Source organism: Crocodylus siamensis, chromosome 3 (genome assembly GCF_052110815.1).
Source record: "Crocodylus siamensis isolate JL-2025a chromosome 3, ASM5211081v1, whole genome shotgun sequence".
Classification (NCBI taxonomy): Eukaryota; Metazoa; Chordata; order Crocodylia; family Crocodylidae; genus Crocodylus; species Crocodylus siamensis.
In genome coordinates, this window is record NC_143397.1 from 164,093,688 (window position 1) to 164,118,095 (window position 24,408).

At 43.3% G+C, this 24,408-nt stretch overlaps 1 protein-coding gene across 6 annotated transcripts in view; it reads right to left on the bottom strand.

Moving 5' to 3' along the window:
- LDLRAD4 (low density lipoprotein receptor class A domain containing 4) overlaps window positions 1-24,408 on the bottom strand; it is a 467,644-nt gene that overhangs the window by 261,866 nt on the left and 181,370 nt on the right. The gene's annotated exons all lie outside the window — the stretch shown is intronic.

The window sequence follows — 24,408 nt, forward strand, 5'->3', positions numbered from 1 at the left end:
GTAGAACTCTGCGGTTCTACCTTAACTACTTGAAGGATCAGCATTTTAGTGTCAACTGTGTGAAATGAACAATTGTGGCTAGAAGTCAAAGCTGCATTCAAAAGTAAGGAAATATAAACATTAAGGCTGGACATGCATCCTTAGCACTGCTCTCTGTGGTATATATTTGAGCTGTAATTATGTACTCAGTTACCACTGAGTATATAATTTTTTTCAAACTTTCTGTTATATGAAATGGTCCAGGATGCCATCTTCCAACAATCTTTTTCAACTGAAGTTTATATCATTTGACAGTGTTTGGGATTCTTAATGACATATTGCTAAAGTTTTTTCATCTGATAAGGGATAAGTAAGTCTTAATAATTTTATCACTGCAGTAACTCACTAATTAAAATATTCTCTTTTTATCTTACAAAGACTTCAGAACACTTGAAAAGGATTAAACAACTAAAGGAAATTTCATTCTGCACTATTCAAACATTTTTCAATATAATTCTAATTAGATAAGTAAATTAAAAAAACAAAATTTTCTAAATACCATGACAAAATATATTTGAGCCAACTAACCCACTACAGTAGGTTTTTTGAATAATAAAGAGCAAACCAATTTACAGAGACTGTTGTAACTGGAAATTGAAAGCTGTTCTTGGAACAGACCACGCACTGAACTAGGAAGCAGAGTCACAATTCAGGCCTTGGTTCACTCTCCTTACTCTAAAGGGAAGTGTGACAGGAGTATCACTATCGGAGCCTTTCTGGGAGTGGCTCTGCCCTCCTGTAATGGGCCAACCGCCTGCTTACTCGCCTGCCATGCCTTGATCTTATTTGATTAATGGATTGTTGCAATCAGTGGGAGGCTTCCCATTTTACGTGCCCCAGTGACAGGGGGTGCTATCTGCGGCTCCTTCCCTCCCCTACACCACAGCCCAAGCCTCGCAGATGGTACCGCCAGGATCTTGACCTGGGCCTTGCTGTAATTCGGTCCTCTCCTTTACCTTGTTGGGGCTCCTCATGGCCCCCCCTTCACTCTGGGGCTGGGGCCAATGCACCCCCAAGATGCTGTGCCCTCTCTGGCACCAGGACCCCAACACTACTGTGGGGTCCCTATGAGGCCTCCTCCAATCCTTAATAGCCTCCCTGGTCCTCTGGTAAAACAGTAAACACAAAGCACAAAGCCCCTGGGCTATAACGTAAAACTAAACCATCTGGTCAAACAACATTTGATCCCTACCAGGAAAAATGCTCCAGCCCATGGCAGCAAACCAGTGGATGCTCATGCAGTCAATCCTTGCCCCGCTCTGGCCGAGCTCCCCTCTCCTTGGCTGCCAGAAGGGAACTGCCACCCTGGCCTCCTGCCTGGGCTTAAGGAGGGCTAAGCCCTGCCCCTTCCTGTCAGCAGGTTTCCATGGCTGCCCCAACAACCAGCACCTGTGCTTCCCTGGTGACTGGCAGCTGCACCTCCCCCTTCTCACCACTAGGGGTTTCTCTTGAGCCATCTCTGTTCAGGCACAGGGCACCTAAGCGCTCTGTGACAGGAAGTAACCTATTTTCTTGCATATAAACTATACCTTCCCTCAACAAACCCAGCTGGAGAATATTGGGGTATGCATTATAGGTAAGGGATCCCCCTATTGGTCCAGAAATTTGGGAAATGGGAGGGATGGAGTGGTGACATTAACTAACGCAGTGCTGGGAGCCACAGCAATTGCTGCCAGCAATCCTCTTACCTCCAGGGCCAGATTTTTGGATCTGTGGGCAGCTCCACTTGCAATCTGCACACCAGATCAGGTCATCGTGAGGAGTTGGTCCATTGCTGGACCCAAGGTGTCGGGTCCAACCCTGCACACTGGCTCCAGAGCCAGCAAGTGGTACCAGACCTGGTGTACGGCCCCAGAGCCAGCACACAAGGTCAGAAACAGCATATGGCTCTGGAGCCAGAGGACAGCTCCAGACTGGGTATGTTGGCTTGGTCTTCAGGCCTCATGTAGCATGCAGGGCTGGAAGCACACTTGGGAGCAGGCTCTGCCACTCATTTACCTCAGTTAAAAAGTTTTAGTTTTTTTTCCTTCAGGCTCCTCTTCAAAATCAATGTGCATACTATATATGGAATGTGATATAGGCACGAAAATACAGTAACCTGCCAAAACCAAAGGGAAAAGCAGATATTTACTTTTCTGTGCCAGCTCACCTGCACTGGGGAAAGACTGGTTCTGGGAAGGACTATACATGGAACGTTATGGTTTCTCCCACTCCTAAACCATTTTTGTGGGAAAAGAAACAAGGGTCTGAGAGAGACTGTCTTGAATCTGCATGCCAGTCCATGCCAAGTAGCACCTTACCTCCCCTTACTGATCAGAATAGATGCACTGTCCTGCCCCATGTTGTTCTTATCCAAAGGCTTTTATACTTTGAATTCCAGCATCAGAGAAAATGGAAAGCCGATATGTATATTTGTGGGACCACTTGAGAGGAAAGTTACCTCCTCTCGTTGTGTTCATACATCCACTTATGCTCACTTTTGTTAGTCATGAGCAAGTTTAGGGATACAGAAACTGGAAACATGAACAACGCCACAAGGGGAACTGGGAATTTACCTCCAAAGTCACAGGAGACCGTAAATGTTGCAAAAAGGATGTCTTCACCTTGGAAACTGACCTCTCTCAGAAACTGCCTCTCAAAAGGACCCAATCCTGTAATCCTATGGATGCCAAGATGATCTACCCAAAGGTGTACAAGATCAGGTCTTACACAGATTCTTTATATTGTAAACTACTAGCCACAAAACAGGTGTTTCAGCTACCCGTGAAATATTAAGTCTGCCCCAAGGGGTGGTTAGAATGGAAAAAACTCACAAAGCCAACCATAGGCACAGGCTTTCACCCTAACACTCTGATCTTGAGACTAGACAGATCAGACAGATCCTCTGGCAAGGCTTGGACTGGGAAGGGACCGTTCCTTCCTGAAAATGCAGAGGAGGCAAAACCTCATCAATCAAAGTGAAAGAGCAAAATGTAATACTAGCTCAGGCAGTTAAAAAAAAGTGTGTATCCTCAGCTACAGTGTTAGAAATTACAAACACAGGGACGTGTGGCTGGATGTCAAATATTTCACAGCAAAGGGAACTGCCCTTCTCAGTAATGAGAATATGTGATGTGAACAGCTGGTACAGTGCATGAGATCATCAAATACACGGTTAAACTTCCAACGTCAGCAGAAGTAATTAGGGGAAACTGAATCTCCAAATACCTGTCTAATGGGTGGGGAGGAAGAGAGTAAAACAGAATAAAACCAAATAAATATTTTACATCTTGTCCAGAAAAATGATCTGATACTTGCAGTCAGAAATGAAGTCATCCACATCTCTGTAATAGACAAAATGAATTTGACGCTAGGTGTCAGTTTCTTGGGACTGTTGTACTGCCAAATTATGAAGATGGGGTGTTCACATACACATTTTGAGCCAAAACAATTTCAGGGCATACCACACAGCCACGCACCTGTTAATGTCAATTTCTGTGTTCCAATCACATGTATTGGACTATTTATAGCATCTCCAGCTGCTGATCAGGCACAGATGTGAAACAAAAAGGAAGGAAATCTGAAAATGTAAGCATCATTGCTATATACAGTAGAACCTAAGTGTCATTTAATAAGAAACCATTCTGGGGCACAACAAGCAAGGGAAGTTGCTACTGAGAATAGAATAACAAAGATGCACCATAATTATGCTCTGATGTATAGCTTTTCCCTTGCTGTTAGTTTTATTTTACCTTTTCTTTCCTTTGTATTAATAGTTTATTTTAATATAAAACTTAGTTGCTATTATGAATTTGTGGTTTCAACCCTGCTTGGATTTTTCTGGCACCCATAAAAATGGTGTTTGAATTCAAATGACCTGTTTTAAACACAGAAATCCAGCTGAATGAATGCAGATTGCATCTGTTATTTCTTATACATTCCACTTAAGTTGTGAAAACAGACAGAAGAAGAGAAGGAAGAAAAGGGCAGCACTATCATTTAATGGAACTGCACAACAGATAGAAAATAATGGAGTGACAGAGAAGGAAGAAAAAGAGCTATTTGCTTATAAGTTATTTAGTCATATGCTTCAAGAGAAGCAGTCAGTGGTAGGATGGTGATGAGCAATACATTAGAATACTTGTGCTGCAGTGAGAATTATATAACAAACACCTTTCTCAAAATGGGTCATGGCAATTATGTTTCTTTCTTCCTAAATCATAGGTGAATAAGGTGCCTTGCAGCTTGAAATATTCCATTTAAAATGTCTGAGACGTATTTATAGGATACTGTTTCTTCTCGCTGTTACATCTAGCCAAAATAAACCATTTCTAATAACTGAGCAAGTCTTAGTAAAAACTGGATTCCTTATGTTATTTATGCAAGGATTGTATATTTTGTGTACCATAAACAAAAACCCAACAACCTAAGGAACCACACATTTACATTTAGGGTCTTACTTGAAAAAAATCAAATGTAATCAAAAAAATCTAAAGCTCTACAACTATTTGAAATGAAAAATCATTTACAAAGTCTGATGATTTAAAAAAAGAGGTATGTAATAACACTGTAAGATCAGTATAAAGAGCAATTTAAAAATGCTGAGAAATAGATCTTATATTAATTTAGTAAATATAAAAACTGAATTTTAAAAACTCTTTATGATTTAAGATCTTTTCAGAGGGATAAATTACATACAGTTTGGTAAATAGCATTTTCATAATGATTATATGCTTGATCCAGTTCTCACTTAAGTCAACAGATCTTACTTCCTGATCCAGTTCCCACTGAAGTCAAGAGAAAGAATTCCATTGTTTTCAATAGGATCTGGATTAAGTCTGTTGGGAATATAAAACAAGAAAGGCTTTAAACCTGTTACACTGTATACTGCACAAGCAGTAGCACTTTAGAGGTCAAGAGGGTGAGCCTTACCAGCCTTTTCAACCGAAGGCAGGAACTGTAATGGTCAAGCTACCTTAGAGCAGGGTGCTCAATCTCTGGCCTGCAGAGCTAACAATCTGGCCTGCAGGGCTCCATACTGGTCAGGAATTAATACCGTCATCCTCACCCATACCAAATTCCCATGAGGTAGGTTAGAGACTTCCCATGCCCCCCTCCCCCTCCCACCTGATGTCTAGATTGGAGCTGGGCCACAACCCTCATTCCTGCCCCCTGCCCCCAGCACCTAGATTGGGGCTGGGTCACACCCTCCTGCCTACCAAGCTAGGGACAGACATTCAAAAAGCCTGAGCCTGAATTGAGTCAATCTTTGCAGGTTAGTCTAACCTGGCTAGGCTAGAAGCCAAGGGGCACTAGAGCAGCCCTCCCTTCCCTTGTGCAGAGCTGAGCTGAGGGGGGTGTGGCCAGGCCCTGGCAGGACACTGTGATTAGGGAAGCCCCACCCCCACTTGATAACAAAGCATTTATCAGCTCTGTTATCAGCATTTAACACCCTATCAGAAAACACAGAATCACTCATTACAAATTCATTTTAAATAGCTTTTTTCAAAGGAATATGCATACCAGCCTCTGGCTTCTTTACTGTTCATTTCATCCAGGAGGAACACACACCAACTGCAGATGCTTCGTCATCCCAATGAAGGGTTTTTAAACCCATAAGCTTACAATGAAAAATTTTTCAAACTATTTAATTGGTCTAATAAAAGACAGCAGATTTACTGAAATAACCTTGCCTGCCTTCTCTAAAGGAAGGAATGCAGGGACATTACCATCTGAGCTGTTGATTACCTCCAAAAAGCTCTAAATAGACACTGTCCTATCTGCCTTACACAGCATTAGCTACCATACCACATGCTAGCTACAGTCTGTGCTGTGGGAGAGAGGAGGAAAGGATCTCTGCTTAAGCAGTGAGTGGTGAGAAGGGCCATAGCGGGGCATGGGGAAGCCAGCAGACCCTGCTGTGCCTGAAAGTCTCTGCTGGAGCCTCAGCCAGGGAGCAGAGGGGAGTGACCAGTCCTGCTGTGGAGCAGAGAGCCCTGCCCAGCCCAGAGAGCATGCTGGGGGTGTCTGGTTTAGCTTAAACCAGCAAAGGGTCTGGGACAGACATTGGATAAACTGGTTTCACCCAAATCAGTTAAGTCTGATACTACATTCAACCAGGTTTCTCCCAAAACAGTTTCAACCATTTTCAAACTGGTTTATGTGCACTGAACAGCTGTTCTGTTACAGGTTTAAACCAGTTTCTGATTACTTAAACCATTTCGTGTGTAATGTCGGTCCCTAGCCTCAGAGACTGGATTGGGACTGGGCCATGCCCCCTCCCGTCCTGCAGGGCTAGGCCAGGGCTGAGCCAACTCCCCTTTCCTTGTGTGGCCAGACTGGGGCAAGGTCAGATAGGTTCTGCTGCGCCCATCCCAGAAGCCAGATCAGATCCACCAGCAGAATCTGACCCATGGATGAACCAGGTACTGCATAACTGGCCTGCTGGCCAAAAATGTTGAGCACCATTGGCTTAGAGAAGAATTGTTAAAACTGATATACTGCCTGCTGTGGAACTGAGTAAACATATTATACTGTCTTTAAATATCACCAATAAGGAGCTCTTTCCCAGGGAAAGAAGGACAAATAAATTAAATGACAAAAATCTGCTTCCTTTCACTATTAAAATGGCTAATAGGAATATACTTCGCTAGAACACATGCATAATAGGAAACTACACACCCAGCACCAAGATTTATTATTTGATATTGTTAGGCAATAGGCATGTCTCTATTTTACATCTAGGTACAAAAATAAAACAGATGTTTGGATTTCACAAATAATGTTAAAGAACTCCGGAAGAGTATTTGTATTTTATGTATTTTAATGGTGTTTGTGCCTTCCTTACATTGCCAAAAGCCCTGTCTTGGTGATTGTTTCCTTTCCCCATACTGCTGTCAAAAATTTATTAAACTGATTTTTTTTTGCCTTTATTTTGTAGCTTACAAGTATTAGTAATTTCACGCCTGTTCTTTCGTAGTTTTGCTAAAGAACTTCTTGAGAGTCTCCGAGGATGTGTAATATGAGCTATCACATCTTAAATGAAAGTGTTAATGGTGTTAAAACTTTACCAAAGCCATCTAACTTTCAGACATACCAATTAGTACCCATTTAACCATAAAGCATAAGAAAAAATGCTTCAACTACCCACCAGAAGTTATCTTGACCTCTCAGATGCTCAGCTTTCAGACTTGTAATTTCACTTGCTGCAAAATCCCTATGAAGGCTGCCATTGTAAACATAATCTAAATTTCTAACAAAGAAAACCTGAAAAATGTGAGAAGTTCTCTCTCTTTGACAAAACCTTTTCAGACTTTCTCTATACCTCAAAGCAATAAAAAAAAAAAAAAAAAGATCACAAACTCAACATTTAATTCCCATCAGGTAAATTAAAAGGGAATTGAGAACTCCCAAAAAAGTCTAAAATAAGGTCCTTCAACCTGCCATAAGGCAGTTGATAGTAGGCTGCAATTCATATCCTCTTTGTTACTCTCACAGTCTATTTAACTTGTACTTCTTTATCTAATAATAGTCGTGAAGTATTGACAAGTGTTACACAGAGTTCAGCAATAAAAGACTACACAATACTGTCTATCATTTTGAAGCGTCTTTGTTAAATGATCTCTACTTTTATGTTTCAACGATTGCAATACCATGTTGCTCCATCAATTTAATGGCTTATTACTATCAGGCAGGTAAAAACAGAATATGCAAGGTTAACAGCTTTGGCATCAATTGTATCATATCAGAGTGAATTGTGTAATTGGTCCATTTTCTTCTGGAATAAGACTCAGAAGAATAGTGAACAAGAATCAGAAACAGGACACCTATTATAAGGTTCTCTAGTATGCAGCAGTCAGTATAAAATTTAGCAACTATGATGTCTGATGAGCGAGGCTTAGAAGCAAGAATACAAAATAAATGGCAGACACGAGTAGGGACAGGAGAGCAGAGTCAAAAGATAATTAATTATAGGGAAATAACTCAGAGGCACTTAAATATTTTGACACCATGTAACATTTATGTTGTCTTGCTGAAGTATAACTTTTAGACCTAAACCTAAAAGTCAGAAAGACAAAGATACAACAAATTATACTGGTGGTATATTCTTGGCTTATAAAAATAACTCAGTAGGACAGTTAGAGAAAATGTTGTCTCCCCCAGATCTAATAATTCCAGGACTGAATTGTTTGATCCAATTGAAGGGTTTGGGAAATGCTACAAAATTTTCAACAATGACCAAAGAGGTCTCTGCACTCTGCACAGAGAGTTTAAACCTTCATACACCAGACACTGGCAGCAATAACCAGGTAGTAAGAGGGTAAAAAGCATGTTAGGACAGTAACTATATATTCATACACATTTTAATACATCTTGCCTAAAAAAGATACATCAAACATACAAAAACCCTTTACAAAAACTACTGCATCCTGATGTGGTCTCACACTAAAAGGTACTGCGGAAACTGTCCCCCTACAGTCTTTGCCTTTCAGTCTGACCCTCCTGCTAGTGTCCATCTCCCTCAGTTCACAGACTGGAATTTATTTCAAAGTCCCTTTTGTATGTTCTGGGAGACAAGGATCCAGTTTAGGCATCTTCCCAGGTAGGCTGGAATCAGACTCAGTGTAATGTCCATTTGAACAACAGCAATTCAGTTATTGCCTGGTTACAGGATGGAGAGCACCTGCTAAAATTAAATCGCTTGTGTTCCACAGAACCAGTTACGCCATTCACCATTCAGAGATCTTTAATAAAAACAACATGTACATTCTGCACATTATTCACATATATACAGGTGTTACACAGCAGATATTTTAACAGGACATAGTAATTATACATGGCTGTATCCACTGGAATCTGTAGGGGACACAGACATAATTAAATACCTGTAATTAGAACTCAGCTGAGTTAACACCCTTATCATAGCTCTTCAAATTCCCACAAGTGGTCAGCATCTGTTTCTCCCTTGCCCAAAAATACTGCCCTTCTAGCTGCAAAGAACCACACCAAACCCTCTAGAAAGCATAAGATAAGATCCCAGCCCAAGACAGCAATCAACAGCAACTTCACAGAAGAGCCTTTAAAGCAGTGCATAAACTAACTTCTCTCTGGAAACTGATAAAGCTTCTTCAGCAGATGTTCCTAGCATATGGCAATCTGAAGTATGTGTCCTCTCAAACTGGACCCTAATCTCATATATCTTTCATGGCAGCAGGTCTTGCTATCAACAAAGCAACAACCTGCATCTGATGCTGCAGCTCTAGAAAGAAAATCTTGCTGTTCATCTATTATTTTAAAACAAGCCCGTACTGAATAATGAGTCTTTAAAAAACAAACACCTTAGCATCTTGTCCAATGGTGACAAAGCTGAGTTTCCTCCAGAAATCAAGGCATTAAACACAAGTTTCTCCTCACTTTCAAAGCTCTCCAGAACTATTGTCTCCCTCTTCTTCTTGAATTTTTAGTAAGTTTTCAGTACTTGTTGCACTGTATGACTGTACTAATCCCATAGCTCAAGTCTTCCACTAATTGCTTATAAGGGTACGGGGAAAAAATTCCCTTCTTGATGCATTACTTAGCACCTGTTTTTCCTTCCACCTTCCCTCTGAAGGCTGAAACAGTCACAACTGGAATTAGCAACTTACTAGGCATGTCTACACGTGTAAATGCTGTCTGGTGGATTTACTCTAGAGTAATTTAGTCCAGCATCTATGAGTGCCAGGAAGCAGAAGCAGAAGCAGATCTGCTGCTCATGGACGTAGTCTGCTCCTGTTCCTGCCAGCCCTGTACCATCCCCCTGCAGCAGTCAGGGGGAGCTCTACCCTTGCCTTTGTTGACTAGGCCCTGCACAGTGGCAGTCCCTGCCTCCACACCCTCCCAGGTCCTCCAGCCCACTGGAGTTTTTTGTAGGGCTAGTGCCTCAACTGGCCTTGCAGCGCTCCCCACTCCACCACCTGAGCTGGAGGACACCAAACCAATCCGCTTTTCCACCGTCCATCGCCACTACCTCTACACACTCACACACCACACAATTCATAATGCTGCCATGTCCTGCCCAGACACCAAGTGGTGGGACCTGCTCAGTGAGGACGTGGCCAGGGCACCCCAGTGGCTGAGTCTGTACTCCACCTTCATCCCACAAGCCACTGGAGAGCTCAGGTGCTGGCTCCTCCATGGAGCCATCGCCACAGGTGTGTATGTGGTGAGTTTTACAGCCACCCCGGTCTCCTGCCCCTTCTGCAGGTAGAGGGAGACTCTGGCACACATGACCCTCAAGTGTGCCAGGCTGCAGCCCCTCCACCTGAGGTTCTGGTTGAGCTTCACCCCCCACCTCTCTATTTTATTTATATCAATATAGATATCAATATAGATATATAAAAGTTGCATCTTTCAATTTTTGGCCCCACACAGTGGGGCCCCACTAGGTAGGCGCCTACAATCTCTGGAAGATACAAATAGACAGGGGGAGCTCTATGGTGATGCTTACTACACAGTAAATTACTCTAATCTTGAGTAAAGCATTTCATGTAGACATGCCTGTTAGTGCTAGGGTACATTAGTGTCCCTAATAGTATGGAGACATCTCTCAAATGCCTGAACTTCACATGTTCAAGTTCAATCCAGTCACTAAATCTGCGGTCAGAAAGAAATTTTACCCCTGGTCAGGCTGGCAGCCCCAATATTTTTGTTTTTTGTTTGGAGGAGGGATTAGTGGGGTTTTGAGTTGTTGGAGTTTTTGCACCTTCCCTGTTGAGGGTAGGGAGAGATAGGGTCCACTTCCTAGTATAATCTGAAAACACCTTACCTGATAAACTCCCTGACATTCCAGGGAAGTGAGGCATTTTCTTTCCCATTGTTTATAAATTGAACTATTGTAATTACTTCAGAGAGACAGTCTTTTTCCAGCAGCTGGCAAAAAGCAGGATTACTTTTATTGAAAACTTGAATCTTTCCTCAAGTCCAAGTTCATTTTCTTTCTATGCAGTTTGACTCTCCCCCTTACTCATCAATACCTTTCTTCAAAATATAGATTTAAATGGATCTATGTATAGAGTACAGTACTGTATGAGAGTTAAGTTAACACTCCCACCCAGGATTTCTGACTAATAAAGCACATAACCTTACTACAGATGAACTGGACCTTGTTGGGGTCTTAGACATAAGTCTTAAAGTACCTGCTTGGTCCATAACTGTATAAAGCAACAAAAATAAAGTTTTGACTTATCCCTACTTCATGCTGCAATCCTAGTTACAAAGACTCAAGCTCTACTTAATTGCCTTGTTTAAACAAAATCAATGAACAGAGAGAATTAAGCAATGAACATAGGGGATATATTTTACTGCTTCAGAGAGGCCTTTCACAAATCTCCCATCATCTGAAGAAAGGAATTGATATTAATGCAGACGGCTCTATTGACATGGGTGTCACTAACTTTTATTCCCACATTAGCACCTTGGTCAATAATTCAATTCCATGCTTACCAGTGAAGTGATGGGGGAGATATTTTTAAAAAGACAAAATAATATGCTATATAACATTCAAACAGTGCTTTACCCCAAATCATCTTCTCTTCATGTACAAATGAGATCCATGGACAAAAAGTGTATTTAATGTCAAGTATTACCACCTCAGGTCTCTAAAACAATTTGATACGGGGAACAATAGCAAAACACAACAATCTAAGCCACATAGTATGTCACTGGCACTGCTACTTAAATTAAATATTTAATTGTAAAATTAATATTTTACAATTAAATATTTACTAAATATTTACTAAATAAAAATATTTAGTTTTGTTTCTACTTCTACAGTAGGCCAGAAACATCTCATCTTCCCAGCCCAACTTACAAACACTCTGCTGTTCAAATGATTTTCCAAAATGAAATCAAACTCACTTGGGGCTCCAAGATGGAACTGAACTGTGCGGCTCCTCATGACCCAGATCCAACTTGGGGCATGAATAATGATCAGAGCCGGTGCAGGACGATAAAAGACGCCCCGAGGGAAGAAGCCGGGGAGGAGTGCTGGAGACCAGCCGGGAGGGGAGCCAAGCCTGGCTCCTTGTCCAGAGGCAAGGGAGAGGCCAGCAGCCATCCGCGAAGCTGGAACACATCTCCCAACTGCGAGATGGAGAGTGTCGAGGGAAAAGCGGCAGATGCCCAGGTTTGCGGTGGCAGAGCCGGGCACAAGGGTCCGGGGCTGAGAAGCACCCTGAAGAGAGGGGGACGAAGGAAGACCCGGCAGGTCAGGTGAGAGCAGCACAGGTCAGGAGCTCACCCCAAGAGCCCATCCCGGCAGGGAGCCTCCACTCCAGCAGCGGGAGGGACTGCAGAGTCCAGGATCCAGCCAGGTGGGTCCACTCGGCAAGAAACCGAGCGAAGAAGGGAACCAGAGCGTCAAGGAGCAGTCCTGAGGGATTGTTAAGAAAACACAGCACACAGCCAGAGGGGTGCTGCAGGGGGAATTAAGCAAGGAGAGGCTTCTCTCCGGACAGGGAGTCCAGACTTTAATTTTGTAAGCCTGAGAGACTTGCGGGCACTGTTTCGTTTTGGGAGTTTTGGGCGGAGTAGCCTCCGGCCGGAAGCCCAGGAGGGGAACCACAGAAAGATTCCTGACCCACCATGTCTAGAGCCGAGCCAAACTGACAGAGTCACCACCAACTGTCTCTGGGCACCACAAGGTGAGGGACGGGCCCCAGGAATCGTAAGCAACTCGGCGTGGCTGGATCTTAGGGCGAGGTGTAGGGGAGGGCAGAGCCTTGCGGAAGACGAGCACCCCTGAGAGTCGCAACCCCGGATAAGGTAGTAGCCGGCCTTTTCACTGAATGTTCCAGCAAAGTCGTGGCAGGCAAGATAGGGGGCGGAAACTACTGTTAAGATCACATCTGGAATAGACCATTCCAGGGACAAAGCACCCAGCAGACCCATGCGCCAGAGGCCAAACAGCACAAGACCTCAAGTTCGAGGCCCGCCGGTTGCACATATATTCAAAACTAAACTGCTTCTTCAACAAGATTGTTTTCACGTATAAGATTACATGAATATATTCTTTACCAACACCAAAACCTCAGGCCAAAGTATACCTTTATGATGAAATACCCTTTCCATGTGAAGTATTACTGAGCTGGGATTTTTCCCTCTTCATGGAAGACAGCATCAACTCAAGGTGAACTGGAGAACATGGAAGAAACTAGTGGGAGAGCTGACTTAAATATATTTTTAAAAAGAGTACCCACAGCTAAAAAGCTGGCCCTTTTCCCTGGTCTGGGTCTCAAGAGATCTGTGTTCAAATCTCAGCTCTGCCAGAGTTCCTGTGTGGCCAAGTACAAATCATGTAATAAACCTCTGCCTTGGTTCTTCATCTGTAAAAGAAGATTAATACTTCCCTTCTTCCACCCTGTCTCTCTTGTCTATTTAGATTTTACTCTTTGAGGTAAGGGTTGCTACATGTGGTATGGCATAGTCAGATCCTGATCTTAGTGGGGGGCTTTTAGCTCTATTGCAATACAAATCGTAGATCAACAACAGCAGTATTCACGTGTGAGTGCTCATTTATAACACGAAGAGGCATAACACAGTTTAAAAAAATGCAGCACACTTGAGAGAGAGCAAAAAACTTCTCACTGTTTACGTTAAATGACTTTTTCCATTTTGAGACTCTAAAAAAACACTGAACACTCTATACCATCAGGCTTGCTGCTTCCCTGCACCACACAGTGCACAATAGATTCTAAAAGCAATATTATTTTTGGCAAGAAAGTTACATTCTTTCAAGGAAGAAACATATTATTTGTTTACAGGTACCACCTACATCTTGAGTTAACAACACTGAATTTTTAGTGAACAACTATTCTCCCACTGTCTTGGCAGGTCACGTGCCTCTTGAAATTCTGGCTCAAAGCAACTGGAAGCAGATATTTGTAACAGAATGTATGCAGCATTTCTTTCGAGATAAACAAATCAAGTATAATAAGGCTCAGAACGGGAAAAAATATAGTGAGTCATCCACAACTTCCAATTTCTCTGTTTAAATCAAGAACTGACTGAATACACAGCCAAGCTGTAAATTTGTCTTCAGCCAGTATAAATTACTGGTTTGTATAGTCTAAGGCTCTAGGATAAACAGACATTTTCTGAACCATTCCTATCCCAAACAAGTCTTTCATGCTTTTTTGAAGCTACTACCTTTTTCTCATTACAGTGCTCCCTGCCCCATGCTACCCTCAGTACATACAAACCCACTCATCAACAACTGGCTGACACTGAACTAAGCCATTTTACCAATTGACAACAGAAACAATCTGGCTCTCAGAAGCACTGATTGAAGACCGTGTTGTGCACAGATGTTGGCTAGAAAGGAGGATTCTTTTTGGCTGTGTTCATCTTTAAAAATTGGAATTCCTCATCCATTTAACAAAGCTCCCTCTATTTCTGCCCTTAAATCAAAAGGGAGTGACTTTCAAGTTTAAAAAAAAGGAACATCAAAGAGATAAAAACTGGCTCTCTTCTTCCAAAAGACCTCAAAATTGGACAGAAAGTATTAGGAAGCAAAATCAGAACATGTACAGAGTGAAGCACCCAGTGGACAGTTCACAGATTCCTTGTGTTCTGAGTTCTTTCCTGTACAGCATCCGTTCTCCAAAATATACCGCCTCTGGCATTTATCTTCACTGTCTTGTTTTACTCAGACAATTGCTACCTGTAACCAGTACCCTAGCCGTATTATATACAGCAGTGTCTGCATTTTTATGACAAATGTACCTTTACAGCTATTTAGAATGTAGGGTAACATTGGGCCAGTTTGGCTGAGGTACTGGCAATAGGATTTCTTCCTGGAGAATGCTGTCTTTTGTTCCAGAATCTTAAGTCTCAGTTTTCTACAACATCTAAGTGACAGGGGAGGGAGCTGAGGATCCCTGGGTCTCGGCTGGCTGAGTCTGTCCCATATTAGACAGCAAAGAGCCTAGTCTGAGTTCTGATGTATAGAATTATAGAATATTAGAGTTGGAAGGGACCTCAGGAGGTCATCTAATCCAACCCCTTGCTCAACGCAGGACCATCCCCAACTATACCATCCCAAAATTGACCGTGGGTCAAAAAACCTCCACGGATGGAAAGCTGACACCTTCTCTGGGTTACCTGTTCCAGTGCTTTGCATCTTCCTTGTGTGAAAGTTTTTCCCCAATATCCAACCTAAATTTCCCTTCCTGCAATTTGAGACTATGGCTCCTTGGCTTTGTCATCTTCCACCACTGAGAACAGTCCAGCTCCATCATCTTTGGAACCACCCTTCAAGTAGTTGAAGGCTGCTATTAAATCCCCTCTCAGTCTTCTCTTCTTCAGACTAAATTACCCCAGTTCCCTCAGCCTCCTCAGAGATCATGTGCCCCAAATCCCTAACCATTTTGTTGCCCTCCACTGGGCTCTCTAACTTGTCTACATCCTTTCTGTAGTAGCCTTTTTAGCAACAAGGGCACATTGTTGGCTCATATTCATTTCATTGTCCACTATAAGCCCCACGTCCTTTTCTGCAGAGCTGCTGCTTAGTTAGTTGTTTCCCAGCCTGTACACTGCAGTGCATGGGATTGTTCCATCCTAAGTATAGGTCTTTACCCTTGTTCTCATTATACCTCATAAGATTTGTTTTGGTTGAGGTCTCTCTGAATCCAAACCCTATCTTCCAGCATATCTACTAGTTCCTCTAGCTTGGCATCGTCCACAAACTTGCTGAGGGGGCGTTCCATCCCATCTTCCAGGTCTTCGATGAAGATATTTAACAAAAACAGCACTAGAATCAACCCCTGGACCACTCCATTTGATACCAGCTCCAACTACACATAGGGTTACTACCCTATGAACCTGACAATCCAGCCAGTTTTCTATCCAACTTATAGTCATTAATCCAACCCATACTTCCTTAGCTTGCTTACAAGAATATTGTGGGAGACTGTATCAAAACCCTTTGTAAAGTCAAGGGGTTTCACATCCACTGCTCTCCCAGCATCCACAAAGCCACTCATCTTGTCACAGAAGGCAATCAGGTCTGTAGTTCCTTGGATCCTCTTTCTTCCCTTTATTAAAGATGGGCACTATATTTGACCTTTTCCAATCATCCAGGACTGACCACCACAAGTTTTCAAAGATAGTGGCCAGCAGCTCTGCAATCACATTAACCAACTCCCTCAGCACCCTCAGGTACCCTCCATCCAGCCTCATGGACTTGTACACTTCCAACTTTTCTAAACAGTCCCTAACCTGTTCTTTTGGCACTGTTGGCTGCTCCCCTTCTCCCCAAACTGTGCTGCCAGATGCAGCAGTCAGGGAGCTGACATACTACAAAAGCTGAAGTATGGAGTATGGCAGCCTTTTCCACATCATCTAGGTTGCCTTCACCATTCAGAAAGGGACCCACACTTCCCCTGATCTTCCTCTTGCTGCTGACATACTTGTAGACATCCTTCTTATTACCTTTCATGTCCCTTGCAAGCTACAACTCCAACTGCACTTTGGCCTTCCTGATTTCATCCCTGCAATACTCTTATACTCCTTCCTAGTCATTTGTCCAAGTTTCCACTTCTCGTAAACTTCCTTTTTGTGTTTTAGCTTACTGAAGAGTTCCCTGCTAAGCCAAGCTGGTCTTCTGCCATGCTTGCTGGTCTTACTGCACATCAGGATGGTTCATTCCTTCACCCTCTGTAACTTTTCTTTAAAATACAACCAGCTCTCCTGGACTCCTTTCCCCCTCAAACTGGCCTCCCAGAAGATTCTGTACATTAGTTCCCTGATGAGTCGAAGTCTGCTTTTACATAAAGCATGACTCTTCTCCCCTGCTTGTCCTTCTCGAACAGCTTACATCCATCTATGACAGTGCTCCAGTCATGCGAGCTATCCCACCAAGTCTTTGTTATTCCAATAACGTAATAGTTCTGTGACTGAGCCAAGACTTCCAATTCTTCCTACGTGTTTCTCAGGCTCTGAACATTAATGTACAGGCACCTAAGGTAACTAGCCAAATGCCTTACTTTCTCAGGAAGAATGAGAATGCTTCCCCTGTTGCCCCTTCCTGCTTGCACTTCCTTCTGGTCACCTGCTTTCCTACTTACCCAAGGGCTTTGGTCTCCATCCCCCAGCGAACCTGGTTAAAGCCCTCGTCACTAATGAGCTGTCTGTCAAGATGCTCTTCCCTCTTTTTGCCAGGAGGATCCCATCACTTCCTAGTAATCCTTCTTCTTAGAACAACATTCTGTGGTTGAAGAAGCCAAAGCCCTGCTGGCAATACCATCTGTGCAGCCATGCATTGATCTGCAGGATGCATCCGCTCCTGCCCAGGACCTTCCCCTTGACCAGAAAGATTAAGGAGAACACCTCCTGGGCCCATTCCCTTCACCCTTGTACCCAGAGCCCTGCAATCACTTTTAATCTGCTCAGGGACATCCCTGGTAGTATCACTGGTGCCCACATGGATGAGCAGCATGGGGTAGTAGTCAGAGTGCCAAAAAAGTCTCAGTAATCTTTTCGTGACATCTCAGGTCCAGGCTCTGGGCCAAGCAGCAGACATCCCAAGACAACAGATCAGGCTGGCAGATAGATGCCTCCATCCCCTGCAGACTCCCCACAGAAGGGAGTCTCCAACCACCACCACCCATTGCTTCCTGTTGATGGCAGTGGTCTCAATTCTCCCAACTTTGTGGAGGCCTGACCTGGCCTGGCCTGGCCTGGCCTGACCTCCTCCACTAATAGGGCATGCTCCTCCTCCTCTGTTGACAGGGCTCCATATCTGTTCTCCAGACAAACTGCTGTAGGTGGAAACAAAGACTTCTGCTTGCAGCCGGATGTCACAAGCTTCCAGCTTCCACCTTCCAGGGAGTCCATGTCCTCTTACTTCTCTACTGCTGCCTGTGGCAGGGCTTCCTCCAGTCCTAAAGGTCCACTTCAGCATTAAATCGATGAAGTTCTCATGGCAGAGGGTGTTTTGGAGTCTTGCTACCCCCTCCTGTAGCTCTCTTGGAGACATTGCTCACATCCCAGGGGGGCACCTCCAACCAGGAGGCACTGCTTACATCCCAGGAACCCTCCCACCCAGATGTCACTGGAAGGAACCTGAAAGCCACAGTTTCCATAGTGCCAAAACACTGCATGGGTGGAAGCCTCGACAGTGAACGGTCCTGCCTGGACAGACACCTCACAGGTGCAAGCTAAGGAACTGTGACATCCTCTCAATCTGCTGTATCACTTTTCCTGCCACTCTTTCCCAGCAGACCTTCCTTAATAAAATCCCCTGTAAGCTGGCCTGTTTGCTGCTCCTTGGTCCCAAAAGGTTCCTTTTTCCCTGCTTCCTCCCACCAAGCTTACAGTGAAGGAAAGTGAAAAGTTTCAAGGAAAACTTCCTAGCAAACTTCCTATCTCAGGAGAGAACTGAGTTAAGCAAGGAGCTTAACTGCAGAGTTTTAACTATTTGCACTAAATATATCCAGGTAAGTGACTCTTAATTAAAGAAAGAGTTTACTTTAAAGGCTCCCCTTCAAGAGTGGGGTGATAAACTGATCTGTGAACAGACCTATGAACTGCATGCAAACTTCCCTGTTTGCTGCCCCTGTTTGCTTACTCCCTGGTTGCTCAGGGAGCTACCAGCACTCCCACCAGCTCAGAGTACACGCCCAAACACACAGCCCACTGTACAAACTCAGCTAGCCAAACACAATTTGTGACTGTGTGGCAATCACAAATACCACTGACTTAATTGGAGTTGGACCCTTCATCTGCATCACTACCTTGAGAGGAGGGAGCTGCTTTATTTTTTTTGCCTCAACCTCATTGACTTAAGTTGTAATAAATATGATGGATTAGCCACAGGTTTAGAAAGAACACAGTCAAGCACTTTACCACTGTTACATGAATTAATTAAGATACCTTATGCGAGTGTGAGGTATGATAAGACACTGTGTGGTTCCATTCAGCTATAACACCTCCAACACTCCTCTCCCTCTCTCTTTATGTCAAAAATATAAAGTGGTTGGTACAAGAGGTAGTCCAGCCTCCACCAGCTTTCTGCCACTGTACTGCTCTTCTGGATAAGGGGTTCTCTCTAACTGCTTTTAAGGCTATTTTGCTTGTACAGCAGAAAGTGGCTTCATTTTAAAATCCTGAAAGGCCGAAAAAAAATACCTGACAGAGAAAAAAAGAACATTTCAGCAGCCAAGTCCTTACCACTAGGGGCTGGCAAAGGTGTCAATGGCTCAGCTGCCTACTCACTGGAGTTGAACACTCCAAGGAACTAATGAAGAAAAGGAGCTATACTATTGGTTCAACCATCTGTGATTGCAGCACAGAGCCTCAGACCATGCAACACATGCTGCAATGCCCACTGTTTGAAAGCATGTGTACAATGAAAGATCTCACTAAGTACAATAAATGAGCATAAGCACATGTAACAAAACAGTCAAATGTGGTTAGAGACATGAGATTTTAAAATCCAAGATTTTTAGATGCCATTGCCATGCAGATAAACGTTGCTATAAAAATGACTACAATCTTATGCAGTTGTGATCAACAGAGGTCACAGATAGCTTGAAAAAGGTAGATCAGAGGTATAAATTCACTTGCATCAAGGGGTAGGAAGTCTGCAGTCCCATTAATAAGATAATGTAAATATCAAGGCATGCAGAAAAAGGCAGGAATGATGACCCTGAATGAAATTTTATTTTACTGTTGAGTTGGTAGAACCCAGTTGTAGGTTGTGCTTCAAAGAGCCCAATTATCCCCTACCCTCTGTTTACAGAATCATAGAATCAATGAGTCGGAAGGGACCTAGACAGATCACCACAGTCCAACAGACAGTCCGAGCCCCTGCCAGGGGCAGGAAGGAGCACTGGGGGTGGCAGGGGTCATAAGACCCCAGCCAGGTGCCTATCCAGTCTCCTCTTGAAGATCTCCAGGGAAGGTGAGCACAACACCTCTCTGGGAAGCCTATTCCAGGCTCTGGCCACCCTACAACCCGTGTAGTAGTTCTTCCTAATATCTAACCTAAACCTATCCTCCCTCAGCTTGTGGTCACTGTTCTTGATGACTGCAAGGGGGGGCCCGGTGAACAGACTTTCCCCGAGTCCCTGCTGCTGGCCCCTGATAAAGTGGTAGGCAGTCACAAGATCCCCCCTCAGTCTCCTCTTGCGGAGACTGAAGAGATTCAGGTCCCTCAGCCTCTCCTCATAGGGCTGGCCACAGAGGCCCTCAACCATACGAGTGGCCCTCCTCTGGACCCTCTCCAGGTTTAGAGCTCAGCAGTTTCCAGGAGACAAACATGATCTGAAAAGGACAACTCCCAGAAGAAAAAATCTTTCTGCAAATGGTTCCAGAAAAAGAAAAAACAGTACAGAAGTGGAACAGCTTTGGTTGCCTGTCACAGACTGAAAAACCACACCCTTCAAGCCATGATCCGCTGAACACTTAACATTACTTACTCATTGCTACTGATGACTTGGCTACAAATAAGGGAGCTGTGAGTTGCCGTCTAGGAAGGACTTAGAGTTTGGGCTGGGCAGTCCCTAAGGTGGAAACCTTGGAGTAGCCTGGCACAGGAAGAAGGTTTGGGCTGGATTCTGTATTGTTTCATTCTGAGTTCTACTTAATAAAATCAAAACCCAAAATTTTGGTTCCTTAGAACTTGGGTAAAATGCATTACAGAGTAGAGTGATGGGAAGCTTCACAGATGCGTCACAAGCAGGTCCATAGAGGTGATCCTCCCCCTCTATATGACACTGGTCAGCCCACAGTTGGAGTACTGCATCTAGTTTTGGGTGCTGCCCTTCAGGAGAAATGTGGACAACATCGAGACGGTCCAGAGGAGGGCCTGATCAGGAGGCAGCAGGGAAGGCCCCACAAGAAGAGGCTATGGGATCTGAACCTGTTCAGCCTCCACAAGAGAAGGCTGAAGGGGGATCTGGTGGCCATCTATAAACTGGGTAAGGGAGACCAGCAGGCAATGGGAGAGTCCCTGTTCCCTCTAACACTACTGGGAGTAACAAGGAATAACGCCCATAAGTTGACAAAGAGTAGATTCAGGCTAGATATCAGGAGGTACTACTTCACCGTCAGGGCGGCTAGGATCTGGAACCAACTTCCAAGGGAAGTGGTGTTTGCTCCTACCCTGGGGTCTTTAAAAGGAGGCTAGACAGACACCTTGCCAGGGTCGTTTGACCCCAGCACTCTTTCCTGCCCATGGCAGGGGGTCGGACTTGATGCTCTGCTCAGGTCCCTTCAGACCCTACCAACTATGAAACGTGCGTGGGTATGCGCATGTGCGTCTGCGTTCAGAAAAAGCTCCGATTTAAAACCAATTATAACTAGCAAACAAATTAATCCATATGTGGTTTGCTTCTGCAGCTGAAAATGACATAATGAAGCAATAAATTGATATATTTAACATTTGGCTCTTCATCTACACTGCAGCCGTCTCCCTAATAAAACATTCTTAAAGCTTATTCACAAGAAGTTACATATCATTATGACAAAGTTAAATGTTTTAACTCTACAGGCTCCACAGCATCTGTAAAAGCGTAAACATTTATTTGTGTATATTTATGGCATTTTTACATTTTACGAATATGGAAAACTATAATAATAAAATGGTGCTGATAGGTTTGGGTTTTTTTTTAATATAACGGAAAAAGGAAATCCATTATTTTAAAGTAACTGTAACACATCAGTCTGGCTGAAACTATGGAAAACGAAGCAACAGGATACATTAGACTTTCGAGCAAATCCTAACCCTAGTTCCATGCAATCACAAACACCACTGATAGAATTGGAGTTGCATGTGTGAGAGTACCAGTCTGGTCAAATATCCTTCTATTGCATCACTACCTTGAAAGGGGGCAGCTACTTTCTTTTATTTTTCTTGCCTCCACTCGACTGACCAAAGCTGTAATAAATATGATGGATTAGCCCCAGCTTTAGAAAGGACACAGTCAAGCACTTCACCACTTTTATATTAATTCTGCTTTTGGTTTTATGCTTTGGGTTCTTTTTTAATTCTCTTTGAAACTTGAAGAAGAAATAGGTTTTCCAGCCAATTCCCCTTTGGCAGCTGCCAACGGTTTTTGGCTGTACTTGCCTTGCTGTTCTACATTATCATTGCCTCTTGCTTTGGTTACCTCTTTGTTTGTGAATCGGCATCATCACTGATATCATCAGTACGATCAGCATAATTCTGGGAATGGACCATGTTAACTGCTGTGGCCCCCCCTAGAGGAAAACCCAACATGTAGGTTACATTACATAAACAGCAATTTTTTCCCTCTTCCTCTCATTTTCTGACTGGTAATTTTTAAGGGCAGCTATTTAGAAGCTAGAAGATGTCAGGTTTTGATTCTAGTTCAGCTCCAAAATTTCAGGATGAACTGCCAAGAACATAGGTAGGCTTGGAACAGTGGCATAATAAAAGCTTGTACTCTTGCACAACAGATTTTCTTCCACTGTGTACTTGCTTAGACTACTGGTAAAAGCATAACTGCTATGCATTTCCATCTACCTTGAAGAAGCAACATGAAATGGCTATTTTTCCGGTTCACCTGCTATCAAATGACTCATTAGATTGACACACAAAATCTTTTTCATTAGTGATCATGCGTGAGATGGTAAGAACCCAGCTTTACTTTCAGATCCCATCTTTTCCCCTACCTTGTAAAAATCAGTAATTACACTATTATTTGGAGAGGGAGGAGGGGAACCAAGTACAGAACCCATAATTCCATTTTTCAAATCACTGTTCATTTTAAAGTAACCTGTTTCATTTTCTGACTTTTTACCTGACTTCAGTTTGCTCATTCAGAAAGCCTGCCTTTTCACCATAAGCTTATACCGAGTGAAATATTCTATATTTGCATAATTATCATAATCAGCAGACCTAGGAACTGGCCTTTTGTCTGAGTGATTATATATACTTGTCAGCTTTTTGTTTTTAAAGCATGTTATGTACGCAAGTGCTGAGCCTTTCTGGCTAGGGATGGATATAAATCTAAATATAATAATAATAATGATGATGATGATGAAAATCATCATAATCATTAAAAACTGTCATGCAAAGAAACCAGGCCATGGGCTACTGAGGCCACAGACAAAGGTTCAGCTATAGCACTTCAAAACCCCAAACAATACAGTTTTATGAGGAATAGACAGTCATTCAGATCCCCCCCCAAGCTTCCCCTCACTGGAGCACTAGAAAGTCACCACAAAAGTGTGCTTTCCCGCTAAAGGGTGATAGGTGGCTTACTAGTGAGCCTTTCCAGCTAAGGGGTGATAGGTGGCAACAGTGGAAGTGGGGACCAATATTGTGGGCAAGCCCAGTCCTGGTCCAACACTCACTGACAGCCAGGTCAGGAAGCAGGGGATTGTCACTAAGCCCACTGCAGCTGCTCTCTCCTCCCTGCCCCTTGGAAAGCAGAGAATTATGGGATACTGGGAGAGAGACAAATCCCTTGTAACATTAAGTGCAAGTGTTCAGATGTTATATGTTGCACTACAAAATGTAGCACTACAGAGAAGATCACGTTTCATCCAGGAATGTTTCTTCAACACTTTTGCCAGTTTTGTAGCACTAAAAGGAGGGTGCATGTCTGAACACATTCTTTGTAGCGCTCCAAGGGTGTCCCTAATGCTACAAATGTAATGCCTAATAAATGAAAAAATAGTTGAGTAGCATTTCAAAGAACTGCCCGCTTTACAAACGTACATATAGGTATATACAGAGCTCAAAAGCTACATACAGAGCTCAAAATTCTACCAGAAACCTGTTGCCTAAAAAAGATATGTACTGAACAAAATGTGTATTTAACATGCCGGTCTAGGCAGAGTAACAGTCCCTATAGAAACCCAAGCACATCCTCTTGGCTTGATTGCAGAAGGTTGTGTTCACAGAAAATTAGGATTGGAAGGGACCTCAGGAGGTCATCTAGTCCAACCCCCTGCTTAAAGCAAGACCATCCCTGCAACTAGATCATCCCAGCCAAGGCTTTATCTAGCTGGGTCTTAAAAACCTCCAAATATGAGGATTCTACAACCTCTCTGGGTAACCTGCTTTACTACCCTTCTAATGAGAGAGCTTTTCCTAACATCTAACCTAAATGTCCCTTGCTGCAACTTGAGAGCATGGCTCCTTGTTCTGTCATCTACCACCACTGAGAACAACCTAGTTCCATTCTCTTGATAAGCACACTTCAGGTAGTTGAAGGCTGCTATTAAACCTCCCCGTCTTCTCTTCTCCAGACTAAATAACTAGGGACAGAAGTTACACACAACCCAGTTTAAGTGAGCAGAAACTGGTTTAAACCTGTAACAGAACACAAATTCAGTGCACATAAACCAGTTTCAAAATGGCTGAAACCAGTTTAAGATAAA